Source organism: Solanum stenotomum, chromosome 2, assembly GCF_019186545.1.
Source record: "Solanum stenotomum isolate F172 chromosome 2, ASM1918654v1, whole genome shotgun sequence".
Lineage (NCBI taxonomy): Eukaryota > Viridiplantae > Streptophyta > Magnoliopsida > Solanales > Solanaceae > Solanum > Solanum stenotomum.
Genome location: NC_064283.1, coordinates 20569492 through 20591232, shown reverse-complemented (window position 1 = coordinate 20591232; position 21741 = coordinate 20569492).

The window sequence follows — 21741 nt, the reverse complement described above, 5'->3', positions numbered from 1 at the left end:
TTTTATATAGAATATCAAAACATGAATTATTGGAAATGAGTACCATAATTATTTTCTGCACAATGAATACCTACTATATGTGTATATGTTCAATATAACCGGAGACAATAACTTTGCATAAACATAAACAACAAAGTTTAAATCATATACTCAAAAACAACAATTAATATCACAAGTATAAATTAATGATTGTAAAAAAAACATACCAAGATCTGTAACAATAGAATGAAACAGAAAGAAAAAAATCGAGTTCATTGAATGCATAGTGTCCCCTTAAGAAAATTATTCTCCTCTAATACCCGAGGTTTAAAGAAATAGACCCTCTCGTGATGGAACAATTTTTTTCACCAACGTATTGATACAAAAACAATGGTGTCAGTGAACCACTTAACATGAGCAAAGTACACGAATATTTAATATTTGATTGTGAAGAAGAAGAAGTTTAGAATTTTCATTGTTTAAAAATGAAAGGAAATCCCTCTATTTATAGACAACAAAGGGTAGTGTGAACAAATGCTTATTGTACCTTATCAGAAAGGTCACAACTCTTTGGAAAGTCACAACCCTTCAGAAAGGTCATAACCTTTCATAAACGTTACAACCTTTCATAAATGTCACAACTCTTCATAAAAGTCACAACTCTTCATAAAAGTCACAACTTTTCATGAAAGAGGAATGCTAGTTTTGGAAATAAATAAATTAAAAGGGAATCCTGGTTTGTGGTGGCGCCACGTAGGTATGATTCTCTTATATATATATATATATATATATATATTAGTAAAATTATCTGCGCTAATACGTACAATCTATCTGTCATTAACACTATATTATTTTACATAAAAGATTACGTAGTAACGAACATTAATAATGTAAAGGAAAATAATAATTATAACATCTTATAATTTATCCTTCAATCAATCATCTTTAATTTGTTTTTATAATTTGTCCTTCTGTCTCCAGGAAGTATTACTATTTGATATTTTTGGGAAATTAGATGAACATCAACATGAGATATTAAATTTTCTAATAAATAAATAATATTTATATGTACTAACAAATACTTATAACAATAATTTTGCAGAAACATAAACAACAAAGTTTAAAACATGTACTAAAAACAACAATTAATATCATAAGCATAAATTAATGACCGTAAAAAAAAAATATCAGGATCTATAACAATCGAATGAAACAAAAAGAAAAAAATTGAGCCCATTGAATGCACAATGTCCCCTTAAGGAAATTATTCCCCTATAGTACCTGAGGTTTAATGGGATAGATCCTCTCAGGATGGAACGATTTTACTCACAAGTATATTGATACAAAAATAATGGTGTCAGTGAGTCATTCAACTGGAGCAAAGTACTTGAATATTTAATTGTGCAGAAGAAGAAGTTCATAATTTTCGTTGTTTTAAAATGAGAGGAATCCCTCTATTTATAGACAACAAAGGATAGTGTGAACGAATGATTATTGTGCCTTATCGGAAATATCACAACTCTTTAAAAAGTTACAACTCTTCGAAAGATCAGAACCTTTCATAAAAGTCACAATTTTTCATAAAAGTCATAACTCGTCATAAAAGTCGCAACTTTTCATAAAAATCACAATTTTTCATAAAAGTCATATCTTTTCATGAAAGGGGATGACTATTTTTGGGTAACTCTTCATAAAATTCATAACTTTTCATAAAAGTCACATCTTTTCATGAAAGAGGAAGGCTATTTTTGGAAATAAATAAATTTAAAAGGAAATTCTAACTTGTGGTGGCGCCGCGTAGGCAGGCCTAGGATTCTCTTTTGTATAAACTAGTATACGTGCCCGCGCGTTGCGCGGCTATTTTAAAATATAATAATATTTTAAATTTAAAATAATTAGATTTATTGTCTATTTAGTAATATATATTTTAAAAGTAATAATACTAATCATTAACTTATTTATTTGAGCATAATTTTCATAATATCAGACATGGCACATGCACATACTTGGTGCAATAAGATCCTAAGAACACATTTGCTTTATTACTCTTCATATGATACTATATTTTGAAATGACTCTTTGTTCATAATAATTTTTTTCATATAACTTGCTTGATTTTTAAAATATGTTAAAGTCCTAAAATTAATTTTATCTTTATTTATATTTGATTAGAATAACTCTTTTTTTAAAAAGATGTTTTTGTAGTACGATAAAGAGGAAAAGTTATAAGCGTAGGTTTATCTTGTAGTTTAATAAAATTGAAATTTTAAAACTTCGACAATCAGTGGAAACATTGTAACCATCTCAAAAAAAAATTAGTATTAAATTTAAAATTTAAACCTTAATCTGTCAATTAACTTTTTAAGGACATTTCAAAATATTTTTTTTATCGTTAAACCCAAAAATTCAAAAGCAAATATACATTTAATTTAAAATTTTGAGTTGATTAAGATTCAAGAATAAAACATAAATATTAAAAAAGTATTTATTTTTCGTAAATAAAATAACGTAATATATTTTTTTGAGATTATAAAATCTAGTCATTTTTACTGAAATTTGTATAACTTTTAATTTAATTAAATTTGAATTTTCTGATGTTAAAAGGCGTCTGTCATTAATGCACATACAATTTATATATAAATAGAAGAAAGATTATACAAAATTTATTGATTTTGATAATAATGAGGGAAAAAAAGTCGAACACTCAGAAATATATTCCTCCATTCCCTTTTGTTGATTACTATAATAAATTAATATTTATTTCACTTATATAATTAAAATATAAGAGATAATTTATTATTTTATTTAGATTTTATTACTTTTTATTAAGTATTTATTCATTTCATAATAAATGAGATGGCTTATAATATTAAGGGTGATATAGTATATAAATTGTCATATTATTTATTATTCCTTTCGTTTTGTTTTATATGCGCGATTTGATTGATATGATTTATATTTATTTTTTAAAAGTTCTCATTAATTATGCTTTACTTAAATTGATTTACCAATATGAAATGTAATGCCAATTTTTTTTTTATATAGTGAGTACAGTGTTCAACATCCTTCCTTGTATGTATCTTCTTCTTCTAATTTTTTAAAATTAGTATAGCATCCCATCACATGTTTAATTTCTTATTTTATCAAAAAATAATAATTCAATCATATGTATATAATAATAATATTCAAAACCCCAAAACAATATATAATACATAAAAGTCTTGAATAAAATAATATATTTTTATTTTAAAATAAACTGATCTTTTTGCTATTTTTTAAGTTAAAAGGGTAAAAATATTTAAAAAGATAACCAAATTTTCGGGGCAAAAAGTTTTTTCCTTTATTAAATAGAAAAAGAAAGAAGTCTAACCTTTAGCACCAATTACAATTTGCCAACTTTCACGCCAATTACAATGTGCAATCATCTATTACCATACATACATCACATTTGATAGATCAATTCTTCCATTCTAAAAGTCTTTCTTTTAAAGCAGCAAAGTGCCTTCTTGAGAAAACCCGTCCTCTGCTTTGTTCTTAATGTTGTAGTCTTTCATTCTATTTAACTTACTCTAGAATTCAAAATGTTTTCATATGAACTATATGTATAAAAGTAGAAGCATTTCGGATGATAAATTAAATTAAATTTCATGTCATAGAAGATGAAATTGTAGGCAGGCCTAAACTTACGTATCGGTTGATCACCATGATGGATAAAGGAAATGCGAAGAATTTAATTCTTGCTCATTGAACTGCGTGCACAACAAAGTGAATTCAGAACATGGTATAATTAGGATCAAATTTATTACTTGAAAGACTCATGCTTCTGCTGTATTAAATGTAAAAAATAGTAGCTATAGCAATAAGACCAAAGATGCTAAGCCTCACAAATTGCAGAGGCTTCATCACATTTGTTGAAATTTGGAGAAAGGGGTAAAGATAATAATAATATGGTATGTTTGCTGCATTAAACAAAAAATAGTAGTAGAAGAATATTAAACTACTTGTTCCGTATCACAATCCACCAAGAAGAATTGATATTTTTCTCCACATTTAATTAAAAGAGATTCACCTTCAAAGCTCTCAAGATTTTTGTGAGAAAATATTTTCAAAAGTTATTTTGTTGTAAATGCTAACGGAAATCGTTTGTTTGTTTGTTTGTTTGCCTTCTCTGCCCACCGTATCTCTATCATCCTTTGAACTTCCTTCCACAGGTTCAATAAAAATATTTACTCTTTTACCCTTTTTAAGATAATTGTTATCACTTATCCCTAAATATTTGGCTTTATCTTATATTATCCTTAAATTTTGAATTTTACTATTTTTATCAAAGTAAATATTTCAATAATAATTTATTTATTTAGCTATTTTTTTTATATAATAAATTTACAACTTGTTTATACGTGGACACTTTATATATATAAAAATAGGTAAAACTAAAAATATGATAAATTTCCAGAAAATAAGGAATTCATTTAAGTTTTGTTAATGTTAAAACTTTATAAAATTTTAATTCGGTTATTTTCTTTACAACTCACGTTAATTTTAAATAAAAAAAATTTAATTAAATTTTAATTTTTTCGTTCAAGGTGCTTATGTGACAGATTTTGTCTTTCATACTATATATAAATAGAAAGATTTAATCTAATTTTAAATTGAAAATTACTAAATTATTATTAAAATTTAATTTTTAAAACCAAAAAATTAGTTTTATTATTATTATTAATTATTTTTATTTTTCATTTCTAAAAATAAATAATATTAGTAATTTATTATTCAATTCTTAATTAAAAATTTATAATTATTTAAAAAGCTTGTTTTTTAAGGTGCTGACACGTAGCATTTTTTTCTCCTATTATATATAGATAGATATTAGGTAATAAATTCGCGCTTCACACGGGTATAAATAATCGTTCTAAGCTTTTGCACAACCTTTCCAATAATAGATTGTTATAAGAAAAGAAAAAAAAATTAGTAGGTTTTAAGAACATTTCAACAGAAATTAAATGATTTGACACACATATCTCAAGAATTATAAATATATAATAAATGATTAAAAATATCTTGATATCAAATCATTTTTTTTATTTTGCATAATTTATCATAATATATGTTTGATAATATAATTGTCTAGTTAAAACCGAGTGATGTTTTTATGTAGCGATTAAACATCACTTTTTCTAAAAATTTTTGTACATGAAAAATATAGAATCTTATAATTTTATGGTTAGAATAACTCCTTGTGAAAGTAAAATTATGTGAAAGTTTTTGATAATTAATATTAGTTATAAATAAGTTAAGACCATTAAAAATGTACACCACAACAACATAAATAATTTTTTTTATCGACAATCTACTTGTCTGAGGTCAAACGTTCACCACTTTTCGTTATTGTTACTTTGTTAGTCTAACAAAATTTATAGAAGGGGAAAAATAAATTTTAAACGACAGCAAAATAATATTGTTGACCATTTTAGAAATTCATTCTTCATTAAACTGCTGCTCTGAAGGCCCTTCTAGATGCTTTATCAATGCAACTTTACGACTTTTTCATAAATATGTATGTATATTTTTTTCATTATGAAAGTACAAGTAGATTAAAATATTGGATTCTAGATTCATGTTAAAGAAATATTCTCGAACATTAAAAAATTTAAAATGAGTATAACCTAGATAACTCAAACACTCAACAATGACTTGGGGCGTAAAGGACAACAAATCTATGTTAATAGACATATCTTTTGTAGCTTAAGATATTACTTTTATTTAGAGCAGATTTTATTTCATATTCTTCAAATTAAGCTTGTCGAAAATAGTCATAACTCACACCAAAAATATTTAGAAGAGCCGAATGAGAAGGAAAAAGAGAAAACATTAAAAGGACGAAAGCTTTGTCCAAGTAAGATCATATACATACCAAACGAAAAATAATCAATACAATTTTAAGGAGACCACAAAACAGCGAGAAAAATATACATTAAAGGGAGTAAACTATGAGATATACAATGATGATAACAAATCATTCTAACTAGAAAAGTTCCTATGTTTTGAACTAACGTACATAAAAAAAATTGACTAACACTTCAATCAACTTTCAATCCTTAAAGTACTCATAATATCCACTGATAAAATTTAGTAAAAAATAGATAACAACAACGTAAAAATCAAAAAATATGGGCATGCAAAATTATTAACTCTCAGAAGATTTTCTAAAGGACACAAAATCTCATCCTTGTATGTGAAGGAATGACATTGTTGATGAAAAAATTAGAGATTTGTAAGGGCTTGTTTATCGTACCTTCAAAAGTTCTAGTAGTGAAAACTTTCTTGAATACTCAATTAACGTTTATCATTTAATTTGTACTAACAAATATTTATAATAATAATTTTGCATAAACTTAAACAACAAAGGTCAAAGCATGTACTAAAAAACAACAATTAATAATATAAGCATAAATTAATAACCGTAAAAAACATATCAGGATCTGTAACAATAGAATGAAACAGAATGGAAAAATAAAACAATGGTGTCAATGAGTCATTTAACAAGAGCAAAGTGCACAAATATTTAATTGTCCAGAAGAAGAAGAAGAAGAAGAAGAAGAAGAAGAAGTTCAAAATTTATGTTGTTTTAAAATGAGAGGAAATTTCTCTATTTATAAACAACAAGGGGTCGTGTGAACAAATGTTTATTGTGTCTTATCAGAGAGGTCACAACTTTTTGGAAAAGTTACAACCCTTCGGGAAGGTCACAACATTTCATAAAAGTCACAATTTTTCATAAAAGACGCAACTTTTCATAAAAGTCACAACTTTTCATAAAAGTCACAACTATTCATAAAAGACTTTTCATAAAGTACAACTTTTCATGAAAGAGGAAGGCTAGTTTTTTGGAAATAAAATAAATTTAAAGGGAATCTTGGTTTGTGATGGCGCCACGTAGGCAGGTCTAGGGTTTTCTTTTATATATATATATATATATAAGTCACAAATTTTCATAAAAGTCGCAATTTTTCATAAAAGTCACAACTTTTCATGAAAGAGGAAGGCTAGTTTTGAAAATAAAATAAATTAAAAAAGAATCCTGATTTGTGGTGGCGCCACGTAGGCGGGTCTAGGATTTTCTTTTATATATATATATATGATATGATAGATGATATGATTTTACTAGGCATAAGTTTAGATAATTTCTGTCTTGCTTGTCATAAATTGCATAGGAATTAAGTTATTTGGAATAAGCTGTCATAAATTGCTTAGGAATTAAATTATTTGGAATAAGCTTGTAGTATTTTATGACTAAATTTGTCTAGACATAAATTTAGAGAATTTGTGTTTTGCACGATATATGTTTTGTAGGAATTATATTATAATATGACATTACTTTTGGGTTCTAAAGTAAAACTTTTGCTTGACTGGTTTAGGCTAGTTTTAAATTGGAAGAGGTCTTGAGTTCAAATCTACTTAACCACAATTTTTAAGCAAAGTATGATATATTTGCTTTTAGTTGGGGTTTGGAATCCCAACCACAAACAAAATCAGCCAACACACCAACAAATAACTTTTGTCAAATAGGGTGTAACACCCCAGAAAATTTTTGAACTAAGACTCGAACCGTTTATCGTAGTGAGTGAGATTTTTCCAAGGAATTAAAAATTTCTTAAGTTTTAAGGTCACTAGATGTAGCACCTTGAGTTCCAAAAAGAACTAAATTGGAAATAGCAAAATCAGAAATTTTGCAAGTTTTGCTTAAGTTATGAGTTTTGGGCCGACTTCAAACGACCATAACTCCTAGCTCAGGATGAGTTAGGTGTGCTACCAGATACCGTAGGAAATACCTTTGAATTATCTTTCCAACGCCACCAAGTTTAATCAGTTTCGAGGTCGGATGAGTGAGATATGGCCTTTCGAAGTTAGGCTGTCCAGTTAAGGAAAGTTAGCCGAAAATAGTAAGGGGTATTTTGGTCTTTTCCTTACCTAAATAGATTTGATTCATTTTTAGTAATACTTGTAAGGTCCAATCCTATTAAGTTCATTTTTATAATTCTAAAATACACCTAGGGTTTTAGTTGACAGTTCAAGAAGAGAAAAGAAGAGAAAAGAGGAGAGGATCAAGCGTTCGTCGAGATTCTTGCGTGTTGTAGAGGATTTTCGCCAGGGGTTTGATCCCTAAGAGGTATGTAAGCTTCCATAGTGTTGGGTTTGTTCACCCACACGCCAAACATGTTATTTTCAGAGCAAATTTCATTCTTGAAGTTGAAAAATTTGAGTTCTTGATGAGTTCTTGATAGGTGTTCTTGAAGTTCATTCTAAATCTTGTTGTGTTGGGTTTTGGATGATTTCTTGAGATCAAAGTGAGTGTTTTAAGGGATGTATTGAGTATATTAGAGTGTACTTATGTTAAGTAATCAATTCTAAGTGATTGAGAAAGAAACCGTTCGATTCTAGGCGAGTTAGGGTGAGAAAACGAGCAAGGAAAATTCGTCGATTTTCTGGGTTGGGCCCTGGCGCGATGCGCCAGCCAAAGCGTCCCAAACCCTCCTTTGAAGTTTAGGGGCTGGCGCCCCGCGCCACCCATAGCGCCAAGGTCGCCTGCCCCCTCTAGTTTGTTGTCGGTTGCCTATGCCTCGTTTGAGTTCGTTTAAAGTAAACCTTCACTCCTTTTCGATTCTAACTACTCTAAGCTACTTCTAAACACCTAAAATCATTCCTAACATGATCATAACATTGAATTCATAATTCAACTTCAAGGTAAAGTTGAGAGTTAAGTTTTGAGAATTCTTTCGAACATTCAAAGAAAGTCCCTTTGAGTCCTTTTGTGAAGTCTTCTACAACTTCTAGTAACTTGTTTCAAGACTCGAGCAAGTGAGTATGAGAATGTATTCATGAGTCCACTTTGTCATCATGAGATATTTCATATCATAAACCATAACTCTTGAATTCATAATTCACATTCAAGAGAGAGTTAAGAGTAGAGTTCAAGAAAGTCTTTCAGTTCAATTGTGAATCCTTTGAGATCAACTATCGATTTGAACTAAGTTTTGAAGAAGCAAGTTAGAGAATAAGAAGAGTCATATACATGAGTTCCATATAGTTATGTAGACCATCGAGTCGAGTTGTTTCATACCCATTATTTCGCATGAACTTCGTAAGTTGAGCATTCTTCAAAGAAGTGGTATCTTCAAGTTCTAAGCCTTTAAGTGTTGAGTTCCGAATTCCTTTTGAGAAGCATCTTTGAGTACTTGAGTTGAATATTTCATGCTCATAATTGTGCATGAATATTATAAGTCGAACAATCTTGAGATGAGAAGTATCTTTGAGTCATTGAGTTGAGTAGTTCATGCTCATAATTTTGCATGTACTCTGAGTTGAGCATTTTTTAAATGAGTAGTATCATTGAAGTTGTTGAGTTCCAAGTATTTGAGTTCTATCTATGGTTATTGAAAACCTTGCATCGAGTTGTTCATGTCCATAATTCGGCATGAACCACATTTTAAGAAGTCTTTTACAAATGTTTTAATTTTGTTTTAAGACTTAAGTTTTGAGTTCAATAAAGAGTAAAAAGTAAAGTTTGAAGTCCTTTTCTTCAAAAAGTATATGGGGACTAAGTATTCTCAAAGAGTTTATAAATGTTTTCACATTTAAATAAGAACGGAAACTGAGATTTCCAAAGAGCTTTTGGGATAGTTTTCAGAAAAGAGTAATCGCTTTCTAAATGAAGCAAAAGAGGAAACTGAGATTTCCAAGATAGCCTTTGAACTAAGTTTTTGAGCACTAATCTCAAATCACAGAAGAAGTATGTTTTTAAAAACATAAGAGCTAGTATATTTTAGGAGTAGTATTGAGCACCGAATTGGGGACAAACATGAGTTTAGATAACTCACGTCTCCATAAAACCATGTAGCCACTATGGGTAGAAAAGAGTCATACTTTTTAAATGAATCCTTTTCACAATAGACTAGTGGATCCACTAAGTTAAGTTAAGGTCCTATACTGATGGCAAGGTATAGGATGGTCCTTGACAGCGTGAGGTAAAGTGATGTATCATTACTATAGCTCTTAAGTGATGGTTTTCGGTTAAAGAAACTCCCACAGAAGTTATTGTATTCTTATATACACAATTATTTGTATTTTTACATTCATTTCAGACTTTTGTTGTATCCTTGCATACACACAGAGTTGACAACATGTTTTTAAACAGTTTGTTTCTTTATATTGCACTTGTTTTAAATTGCTTTATATTGAAATGAGTTCAGTATCCAGAGTTGAGTATCCAGAGTCGAATATCATATCTTTGAGTTGAATATCATATCCTTGAGTTGAGTATCTAATCTCTGAGTTGAGTATCTTATCCTTGAGTACTTCTGAGTTGAGTAAGTTTGAGTAATTTGTAGTATTCCTTGAGTTAAGTAAGATTGATAAGAGGTAAGTATGTTTACTTTTTATCAAGTTTCAACCATATGTTTATGCTTTAGAATTCCTCTTACATGCTCGTACATTCCATGTACTGAGTCATTTGGCCTGCATCTTTTCATGATGTAGAGACAGGTATTCAGGATCATCAACAGGAGTTTTGTTGATACATCCGAGAGTTTGAGTTAGCTATGGTGATCCTTCTTACTTTCGGAGGATTTCATTTACCTTTTAGTTATATCAATTGTTAGGATGTCGTGGGTCTTGTCCCGACTTCCATCTTTATCAGTTAGAGGTTTCATAGATAGTCAGTATAGTTGAGAAGTCTGTATCATTTATTTTATTAAATGTTTTAAAGACTAAAGTTGCCTTTTTATGGCGAGTTGTATATATTTTATTATACATAATTTTCTTTGGACTTAAAGTTTGTATTTAAGTTTTATGAACTTTTATTTCAGTTTTAAGCTTTTGTATGCTTAAGCTAGTCTTCCGCTTGTAATCAGTCATGATGAGGGTTCGCTTGGGAACCAACAATGGTTCTTGAGTGCCGACCACGTCCAGGGTGTAGACTCGGGTCGTGACATAGGGTCATTTAATTTTGTTTTGTATATTTATTTATGCCACAGTAATAATATATATACTCAATAAAATTTTCGCTTGACAACCCTTCAATCAACGTGGGTCTGCCCTTACTTGGTATCTCGTATTGCTTTTTATCCAGTTGAATATTGTGAGAGTATTGAGTAAAATGGCAAATAAACAAGTAAGAGAGAGAATCATATGAAGCTTCAGACTTCGATGATGTATGAACACCGGATCCGGAGACAGAGACCTTATATCTGTAATGGCGGCAAGAAGAGAAAGCTTAAAGAATAAAGACTAAGTAAATTATGGAAACTTGGAGCTCAAGAATAAAATTGTTGTTGTATTAGTCAATAAAAAAGTTCAACTCAAATCTAAAGTACTAAAAAGAATGGACGTTGGTCACGTGGTAATGTCGTTAGTAGCCACATTTGTGGAAGTTTGGTAGTCAAAGTTTGATAGAATTTTGGTAGAGTTTGGCAGCCAAACTTTGTGGAAATTGGCTACCACATTTTTGTCAAAGTTGTTTACCTACAAGTTTGAATTGTTAGTTTCCATTGATGTCATTAGTGACATCAAATGGACATAGTTTTTCTTATAAATAGAGCACTTATGCTCATTTGTAAGGACACACCAAAAATAGAGAAGCAATAGAGAGTAGAGAGAGTAATCCACAAACTACCTCTTAGTTTGTGAGAAAATAGTGTGTAAGTAATATTGTTGTGAGTTGTTAGAAATAAATGAGTGTTGAGTAGTAGTCTTTTGACACTACCAAGTTTTTCATCAATATTATTGTATTACTTATTTGGGTATCATATTTTATCCATTTCAATATTTGGTGTCGTTGTTACTCTTTTCCTATTGCTACTTAGTTTGGACATTATCCTAGGTGAGGTTATCATTTTGTCCAACAACGTGGTATCAGAGTCATGACGAATAATATTCCGTTGTCTTTTCAGTACCCCCGTCTCACAAGAAAAAATTATGAAAAATGGTGTCTACGAATGAAAGCCATTCTTGTCTCTCAAGATGTTTGGGACATTGTAGACAAAGGGTATACAAAACTCGTTAATGAGGAAACTTTGTCCTCAAATGAAAATGAGGTCTTGTTAAAGACAAGAAAGAAAGATTAACAGGTCCTCACTCTTATCCATCAATTTTTGAATGATGGCATGTTTGAGAAGGTGGGTGATGCAACCACCTCAAAAGAAGCTTGGGAGATTTTACAAAATTCTCTCCAAGGAGTTGATAAAGTAAAGAAGATAAAACTTCAAACTCTAAGGACTGACTTTGAAGTTTTAAAAATGAAAGAATCTGAGTCCATTTAAGATTTTTGTTCAAAGTTGATAGTTGTTGTAAACCAACTACGAAGATACGGGGAGAAAGTAGGTGATGTGTGTGCAGTAGAAAAGATCCTTCGTTCTTTAACACCTAAATTTGATTATGTGGTATGTGCTATTGAGGAGTCTAAAGATTTAGACTCTATGACGGTAGAACAATTGGAAGGTTCTTTACTAGCCCACGAAGATAAAATGAAAAGGAGAAAAGAAGAGCAACTAGAGCAACTTCTTAAAACTCAAGCATCCTTCAAATGTTTTGAAGGTGAGAAAAGTTACAAAGGAAATGGACAATGGCGAGGTCGTGGAAGAGGAAAAAGTTATACCAATAAATTCAACAATGAAGATAAGAGTAACCAGTCATTCAGAGGTCGTGGCCGTGGTCAACTAGGAGGTAGAGGACATGGAGCTTACCAAGGTACAAATGAAATGAGGTATGACAAATATAAAATTGAGTGTTATAACTGTCATAAAATTGGACATTACACTTGGGAATGTCGTAGTAATGTTGAAGAGACAGTTAATCTTGTTGACAACAACAAAGACGAAAATAAGTCAGCATTGTTATTAGCACTCAAAGAAAATACAGATGATTGCAGTTTATGGTATCTTGACAATGGAGCAAGCAATCATATGTGTGGCCACAAAGATAAGTTTGTGGAGATAAAGAAGACGGTGAAAAGTAATGTGTCTTTTGGAGATACCTCAAAGATCCAAATTGAAGGGATATGTACGATTCTGATATCCTGTAAAGATGGTGGCCATAAATTGATTAACAATGTTTATTATGTGCCAAAATTAAAGAGTAATATTTTGAGTTTGGATCAACTTCTTGAAAAAGGATATGATATTCATATGAAAAATATGCATCTTTGGCTTAGAGATTCAAGTAACAACTTAATTGCTAAAGTGCATATGGAAAAAAATAAGTTGTTCCCTTTGAATCATAAAACCATCGATGCAAAGTGTTTGAAGGCCAATGTGCAAGATGACTCATGGTGTTGGCATATGAGATTTGGGCACTTGAACTTTGAAGCTCTCAAATCAATGGGAGACAAGAACATGTTAGATGGGNTTTTTCATTATGAAAGTACAAGTAGATTAAAATATTGGATTGTAGATTCATGTTAAAGAAATATTCTTGAACATTAAAAAATTAAAAATGAATATAACCTAGATAACTCAAACACTCAATAATGACTTGGGGCGTAAAGGACAACAAATCTATGTTAATAGACATCTTTTGTAGCTTAAGATATTACTTTTATTTAGAGCAGATTTTATTTCATATTCTTCAAATTAAGCTTGCCGAAAATAGTCATAACTCACACCAAAAATATTTAGAAGAGCCGAATGAAAAGGAAAAAAAGAAAACATTAAAAGGATGAAAGCTTTGTCCAAGTAAGATCATATACATACCAAACGAAAAATAATCAATACAATTTTAAGGAGACCACAAAACAGCGAGGAAAATATACATTAAAGGGAGTAAACTATGAGATATCCAATGATGATAACAAATCATTCTAACCAGAAAAGTTCCTATGTTTTGAACTAACGTACATCAAAAAATTGACTAACACTTCAATCAACTTTCAATCCTTAAAGTACTCATAATATCCACTGATAAAATTTAGTAAAAAATAGATAACAACAACGTAAAAACCAAAAAATATGGGCATGCAAAATTGTTAACTCTCAGAAGATTTTCTAAAGAACACAAAATCTCATCTTTGTATGTGAAGGAATGACGTTGTTGATAAAAAAATTAGAGATTTGTAAGGGCTTGTTTTATCGTACCTTCAAAAGTTCTAGTAGAGAAAACTTTCTTGAATACTCAATTAACGTTTATCATTTAATTTGTACTAACAAATACTTATAACAATAATTTTGCAGAAACATAAACAACAAAGGTCAAAGTATGTACTCAAAAATAACAATTAATAATATAAGCATAAATTAATGACCGTAAAAAACATATTAGGATATGTAACAATATAATGAAACAGAATAGAAAAATAAAACAATGGTGTCAATGCGTCATTTAACAAGAGCAAAGTACACAAATATTTAATTGTCCAGAAGAAGAAGAAGAAGAAGTTCAAAATTTATGTTGTTTTAAAATGAGAGGAAATTCCTCTATTTATAGATAACAAAGGGTCGTGTGAACAAATATTTATTGTGTCGTATCATAGAGGTCACAACTTTTTGGAAAAGTTACAACCCTTCGGGGATGGTCACAACCCTTCGGGAAGGTCACAACATTTCATAAAAGTCACATTTTTTCATAAAAGACAACTTTTCATAAAAGTCACAACTTTTCATGAAAGAGGAAGGCTAGTTTTTTGGAAATAAAATAAATTAAAAGGGAATCTTGGTTTGTGGTGGCGCCGCGTAGGCGGGTCTAGGGTTTTCTTTTATATATATATATATATATATATAAGTCACAACTTTTCATAAAAGTCGCAATTTTTCATAAAAGTCACAACTTTTCATGAAAGAGGAAGGCTAGTTTTGAAAATAAAATAAATTAAAAAAGAATCCTGATTTGTGGTGGCGCCACATAGGCGGGTCTAGGATTTTCTTTTATATATATATATGGTATGATATATGATATGATTTTACTAGGCATAAGTTTAAATAATTTTTGTCTTGCTTGTCATAAATTGCATAGGAATTAAGTTATTTGGAATAAGCTGTCATAAATTGCTTAGGAATTAAATTATTTGGAATAAACTTGTAGTATTTTATGACTAAATTTGTGTAGACATAAATTTAGAGAATTTTTGTTTTGCACGATATATGTTTTGTAGGAATTATATTATACTGCGACATTACTTTTGGGTTCTAAAGTAAAACTTTTGCTTGACTGGTTTAGGCTAGTTTTAAGTTGGAAGAGGTCTTGAGTTCAAGTCTACTTAACCACAATTTTTAAGCAAAGTATGATATATTTGCTTTTAGTTGGGGTTTGGAACCAACCACAAACAAAATCAGCCAACACACCAACAAATAACTTTTGTCAAATAGGGTGTAACACCCCAGAAAATTTTTGAACTAAGACTCGAACCGTTCATCGTAGTGAGTGAGATTTTGCCAAGGAATTAAAAATTTCTTACGTTTTAAGGTCACTAGATGTAGCACCTTGAGTTCCAAAAAGAACTAAATTGGAAATAGCAAAATCTGAAATTTTGCAAGTTTTGCTTAAGTTATGAGTTTTGGGCCGACTTCAAATGACCATAACTCCTAGCTAATGATGAGTTAGGTGTGCTACAAGATACCGTAGGAAATAACTTTGAATTATCTTTCCAACGCTACCAAGTTTTCTCAATTTCGAGGTCGGATGAGTGAGATATGACCTTTCGAAGTTAGGCTGTCCAGTTAAGGAAAGTTTGCCGGAAATAGTAAGGGTTATTTTGGTCTTTTCCTTACCCAAACAGATTTAATTCATTTTTAGTAATACTTGTAAGGGTCTAATCCTATTAAGTTCAGTTTTATAATTCTAAAATACACCTAGGGTTTTAGTTGAAAGTTCAAGAAGAGAAAAGAGGAGAAAAGAGGAGAGGATCAAGCGTTCGTTGAGATTCTTGCGTGTAGAGGATTTTTGCCAGGGGTTTGATCCCTAAGAGGTAAGTAAGATTCCATAGTGTTGGGTTTGTTCACCCACACGCCAAACATGTTATTTTCAGCGCAAATTTCATTCTTGAAGTTGAAAGATTTGAGTTCTTGATAGGTGTTCTTGAAGTTCATTTTAAATCTTGTTGTGTTGGGTTTTGGATGATTTCTTGAGGTCAAAGTGAGTGTTTTAAGGGATGTATTGATTATATTAGAGTGTACTTATGTTAAGTAATCAATTCTAAGTGATTGGAAAAGAAACCGTTCAATTCTAGGCGAGTTAGGGTGAGAAAACGAGCAAGGAAAATTCATCGATTTTCTGGGTTGGGGCCTGGCGCGATGCGCCAGCCAGAGCGTCCCAAACTCTCCTTTGAAGTTTAGGGTCTGGCTCCCCGCACCACCCATAGCACCAGGGTCGCCTGCCCCCTCCAGTTTGTTATCGGTTGCCTCGTTTAAGTTCATTTAAAGTACACCTTCACTCCTTTTCGATTCTAACTACTCTAAGCTACTTCTAAACACCTAAAATCATTCCTAACATGATCATAACCTTGAATTCATAATTCAACTTCAAGGTAAAGTTGAGAGTTAAGTTTTGAGAATTCTTTCGAACATTCTAAGAAAGTCCCTTTGAGTCCTTTTGTGGAATCTTCTACAACTTCTAGTAACTTGTTTCAAGACTCGAGCAAGTGAGTATGAGAATGTATTCATGATTCCACTTTGTGATCATGAGATATTTCATATCATGAACCATAACTCTTGAATTCATAATTCACATTCAAGAGAGAGTTAAGAGTAGAGTTCAAGAAAGCCTTTGAGTTCAATTGTGAATCCTTTGAGATCAACTATCGATTTGAACTAAGTTTTGAGGAAGCAAGTTAGAGAATAAGAAGATTCATATACATGAGTTCCACATAGTTATGTAGACCATCGAGTCGAGTTGTTTCATACCCATAATTTCGCATGAACTTCGTAAGTTGAGCATCCTTCAAAGAAGTGGTATCTTCAAGTTCTAAGCCTTTAAGTGTTTGAGTTCTGAATCCCTTTTGAGAAGCATCTTTGAGTACTTGAGTTTAATATTTCATGCTCATAATTCCACATGAATATTATAAGTCGAACAGTCTTGAGATGAAAAGTATCTTTGAGTCATTGAGTTGAGTAGTCCATGCTCATAATTTTGCATGTACTCTGAGTTGAGCATTTTTTAAATGAGTAGTATCATAGAAGTTGTTTAGTTCCAAGTATTTGAGTTCTATCTATGGTTATTGAAAACCTTGTATCGAGTCGTTCAAGTCCATAATTCGGCATGAACCACATTTTAAGAAGTCTTTTACAAATGTTTTAAATTTGTTTTAAGATTTAAGTTTTGAGTTCAGTAAAGAGTAAAAAGTAAAGTTTGAAGTCCTTTTCTTCAAAAAGTATATGGGACTAAGTATTCCCAAAGAGTTTATAAATGTTTTCACATTTAAATAAGAACGGAAACTGAGATTTCCAAAGAGCTTTCGGGATAGTTTTCAGAAAAGAGTAATCGCTTTCTAAATGAAGCAAAAGAGGAAACTGAGATTTCCAAGATAGCCTTTGAGCTAAGTTTTTGAGCACTAATCTCAAATCATAGAAGAAGTATGTTTTTAAAAACATAAGAGCTAGTATATTTGGGAGTAGTATTGAGCACCGAATTGGGGACAAACATGAGTTTAGATAACTCACGTCTCCATAAAACCATGTAGCCACTATGGGTAGAAAAGGGTCATACTTTTTAGATGAATCCTTTTCACAATAGACTAGTGGATCCACTAAGTTAAGTTAAGGTCCTCTACTGATGGCAAGGTATAGAATGGTCCTTGACAGCATGAGGTAAAGTGATGTATCATCACTATAGCTCTTAAGTGATGGTTGTCAGTTAGAGAAACCCCCATAGAAGTTATTGTATTATTATATACACACTTATTTGTATTTTTACATAAATTTCAAAATTTTTTTGTATCCTTACATGCACACAGAGTTGACAACATGTTTTTAAACAATTTGTTTCTTTATATTGCACTTGTTTTAAATTGCTTTATATTGAAATGAGTTCAGTATCCAGAGTCGAATATCATATCTTTGAGTTGAATATCATATCCTTGAGTTGAGTATCTAATCACTGAGTTGAGTATCTTATCCTTGAGTACTTCTGAGTTGAGTAAGTTTGTAGTATTCCTTGAGTTGAGTAAGATTGATAAGAGGTAAGTATGTTTACTTTTTATCAAGTTTCAACCTTATGCTTATGCTTTAGAATTTCTCTTACATGCTCGTACATTCCACGTACTGAGCCATTTGGCCTGCATCTTTTCATGATGCAGACACAGGTATTCAGGATCATCAACAGGAGTTTTGTTGATACATCCGAGAGTTCGAGTTAGCTATGGTGATCCTCCTTACTTTCGAAGGATTTTATTTACCTTTCAGTTATATCAATTGTTAGGATGTCGCGGGTCCTGTCCCGACTTCCATCTTTATCAGTTAGAGGCTTCATAGATAGTCAGTATAGTTGAGAAGTCTGAATCATTTATTTTATTAAATGTTTTAAAGGCTAAAATTGCCTTTTTATGGCGAGTTGTATATATTTTATTATACAGAGTTTTTTTTGGACTTAAAGCTTGTATTTAAGTTTTATGAACTTTTATTTCAATTTTAAGCTTTTGTATACTTAAGTTAGTCTTCTGCTTGTAGTCAGCCAAGATGAGGGTTCGCTTGGGAACCAACAATGGTTCTTGAGTGCCGGTCACGTCCAAGGTGTAGACTCGAGTCGTGACATAGGGTCATTTAATTTTGTTTTGTATATCTCTTTATGCCACAGTAATAATATATATACTCAATAAAATTTTCGCTAGACAACCCTTCACTCAACGTGGGTCTGCCCCTACTTGGTATCTCGTATCGCTTTTTATCCAGTTGAATATTGTGAGAATATTATGTAAAATGGCAAATAAACAAGTAAGAGAGAGAATCATATGAAGCTTCAGACTTCGATGATGTATGAACACCGCATCCGGAGACAGAGACCTTATATCTGTAATGGCGGCAAGAAGAGAAAGCTTAAAGAATAAAGACTAAGTAAATTATGGAAACTTGGAGCTCAAGAATAAAAGTGTTGTTGTATCAGTCAATAAAAAAGTTCAACTCAAACCTAAAGTACTAGAAAGAATGGACGTTGGTCACGTGGTAATGTCGTTAGTAGCCACATTTGTGGAAGTTTGGTAGAGTTTTGGTAGTCAAAGTTTGATAGAATTTTGGTAGAGTTGGCAGCCAAACTTTGTGGAAATTGGCTACCACATTTATGTCAAAGTTGTTTACCTACAAGTTTGAATTGTTAGTTTCCATTGATGTCATTAGTGACATCAAATGGACATAATTTTTCTTATAAATAGAGCACTTATGCTCATTTGTAAGGACACACCAAAAATAGAGAAGCAATAGAGAATAGAGAGAATAATCCACAAACTACTTCTTAGTTTGTGAGAAAATAGTGTGTAAGTAATATTGTTGTGAGTTGTTAGAAATAAAAGAGAGTTGAGTAGTAGTCTTTTGACACTACCAAGTTTTTCATCAATATTATTGTATTACTTATTTGGGTATCATATTTTATCCATTTCAATATTTGGTGTCGTTGTTACTCTTTTCCTATTGCTATTTAGTTTGGACATTATCCTAGGTGTGATTATCATTTTGTCCAACAACGTGGTATCAGAGTCATGACAAATAATAGTCTGTTGTCCTTTCAGTAACCCCGTCTCACAAGAGAAAATTATGAAAAATGGTGTCTACGAATGGAAGCCATTCTTGGCTCTCAAGATGTTTGGGACATTGTAGACAAAAGATATACAAAACTCGTTAATGAGGAAACTTTGTCCTCAAATGAAAATGAGGTCTTGTTAAAGACAAGAAAGAAAGATCAACAGGCCCTCACTCTTATCCATCAATTTTTGAATAATGGCATGTTTGAGAAGGTGGGTGATGCAACCACCTCAAAAGAAGCTTGGGAGATTTTACAAAATTCTCTCCAAGGAGTTGATAAAGTAAAGAAGATAAAACTTCAAACTCTAAGGACTGACTTTGAAGTTTTAAAAATGAAAGAATCTGAGTCCATTTAAGACTTTTGTTCAAAGTTGATAGCTGTTGTAAACCAACTAAGAAGATACGGGGATGAAGTAAATGATGTGCGTGCAGTAGAAAAGATCCTTCGTTCTTTAACACCTAAATTTGATTATGTGGTATGTGCTATTGAGGAGTCTAAAGATTTAGACTCTATGACGGTAGAACAATTGGAAGGTTCTTTACTTGCCCACGAAGAGAAAAATGAAAAGGAGAAAATAAGAGCAACTAGAGCAACTTCTTAAAACTCAAGCATCCTTCAAAGGATTTGAAGGTGAGAAAAGTTACAAAGGAAATGGACAATGGCGAGGCCGTGGAAGAGGAAGAAGTTATACCAATAAATTCAACAATGAAGATAAGAGTAACCAGTCATTCAGAGGTCGTGGCCGTGGTCAACGAGGAGGTAGAGGACATGGAGCTTACCAAGGTACAAATGAAATGAGGTATGAAAAATATAAAATTGTGTGTTATAACTGTCATAAAATTGGACATTACACTTGGGAATGTCGTAGTAATGTTGAAGAGACAGTTAATCTTGTTGACAACAACAAAGACGAAAATGAGTCAACGCTGTTATTAGCACTCAAAGAAAATACAGATGATTGTAGTTTATGGTATCTTTACAATGGAGCAAGCAATCATATGTGTGGCCACAAAGATAAGTTTGTAGAGATAAAGAAGACGGTGAAAGGTAACGTGTCTTTTGGAGATACCTCAAAGATCCAAATTGAAGGGATATGTACGATTTTGATATCCTGTAAAGATGGTGGCCATAAATTGATTAACAATGTTTATTATGTGCCAAAATTAAAAAGTAATATTTTGAGTTTGGGTCAACTTCTTGAAAAAGGATATGATATTCATATGAAAAATATGCATCTTTGGCTTAGAGATTCAAGTAACAACTTAATTGCTAAAGTGCATATTGAAAAAAATAAGTTGTTCCCTTTGAATCATAAAACCATCGATGCAAAGTGTTTGAAGGCCAATGTGCAAGATGACTGATGGTGTTGGCATATGAGATTAGGGCACTTGAACTTTGAAGCGCTCAAATCAATGGGATACCGTCAATCAACCATCCAAATCAATTGTGTGAAGCATGTATTCTTTGAAAACATGCAAGGAGGAGTTTTCCAAATGAGACTACATCAAGAACATATAAGCCACTCCAACTTGTACACATCGATGTGTGTGGTCCAATCAATCCACCTTCTTTTGGTAAAGAAAATACTTCTTGCTCTTTATTGATGATTTCAGTAGAAAGACTTGGGTATACTTCTTGCAGCAAAAATCTGAAGTTTTTGTTGCCTTTAAAAATTTCAAAGCACTTGTAGAAAAAGAAAGTGGCTATGAAATAAAAGCATTAAGGTCCAATAGAGGAGACAAATTTACTTCAAAAGAATTTAATGACTTTTGTCAATCTCATGGAATTCGTCGCCTCTAACGGTACTTTACTCGCCTGTCACGACCTGGGATCACCCCTAGTCGAAACCGGCGTACTCGACCTCGAAGAGGTCTAATACAAGCCTCTTAGCATTCATTCATCGCATAGACACTAAAACCATAAGGAATTAAAAACTTTCTTTACCAAGAAAACATTTTTTTAAAAAATAAAAATAATAGCAAGCGGAAGACTTTCTAGACTTTATACATGATGTCTCAAACCATCTAATACTTTGAATACAACATTGGG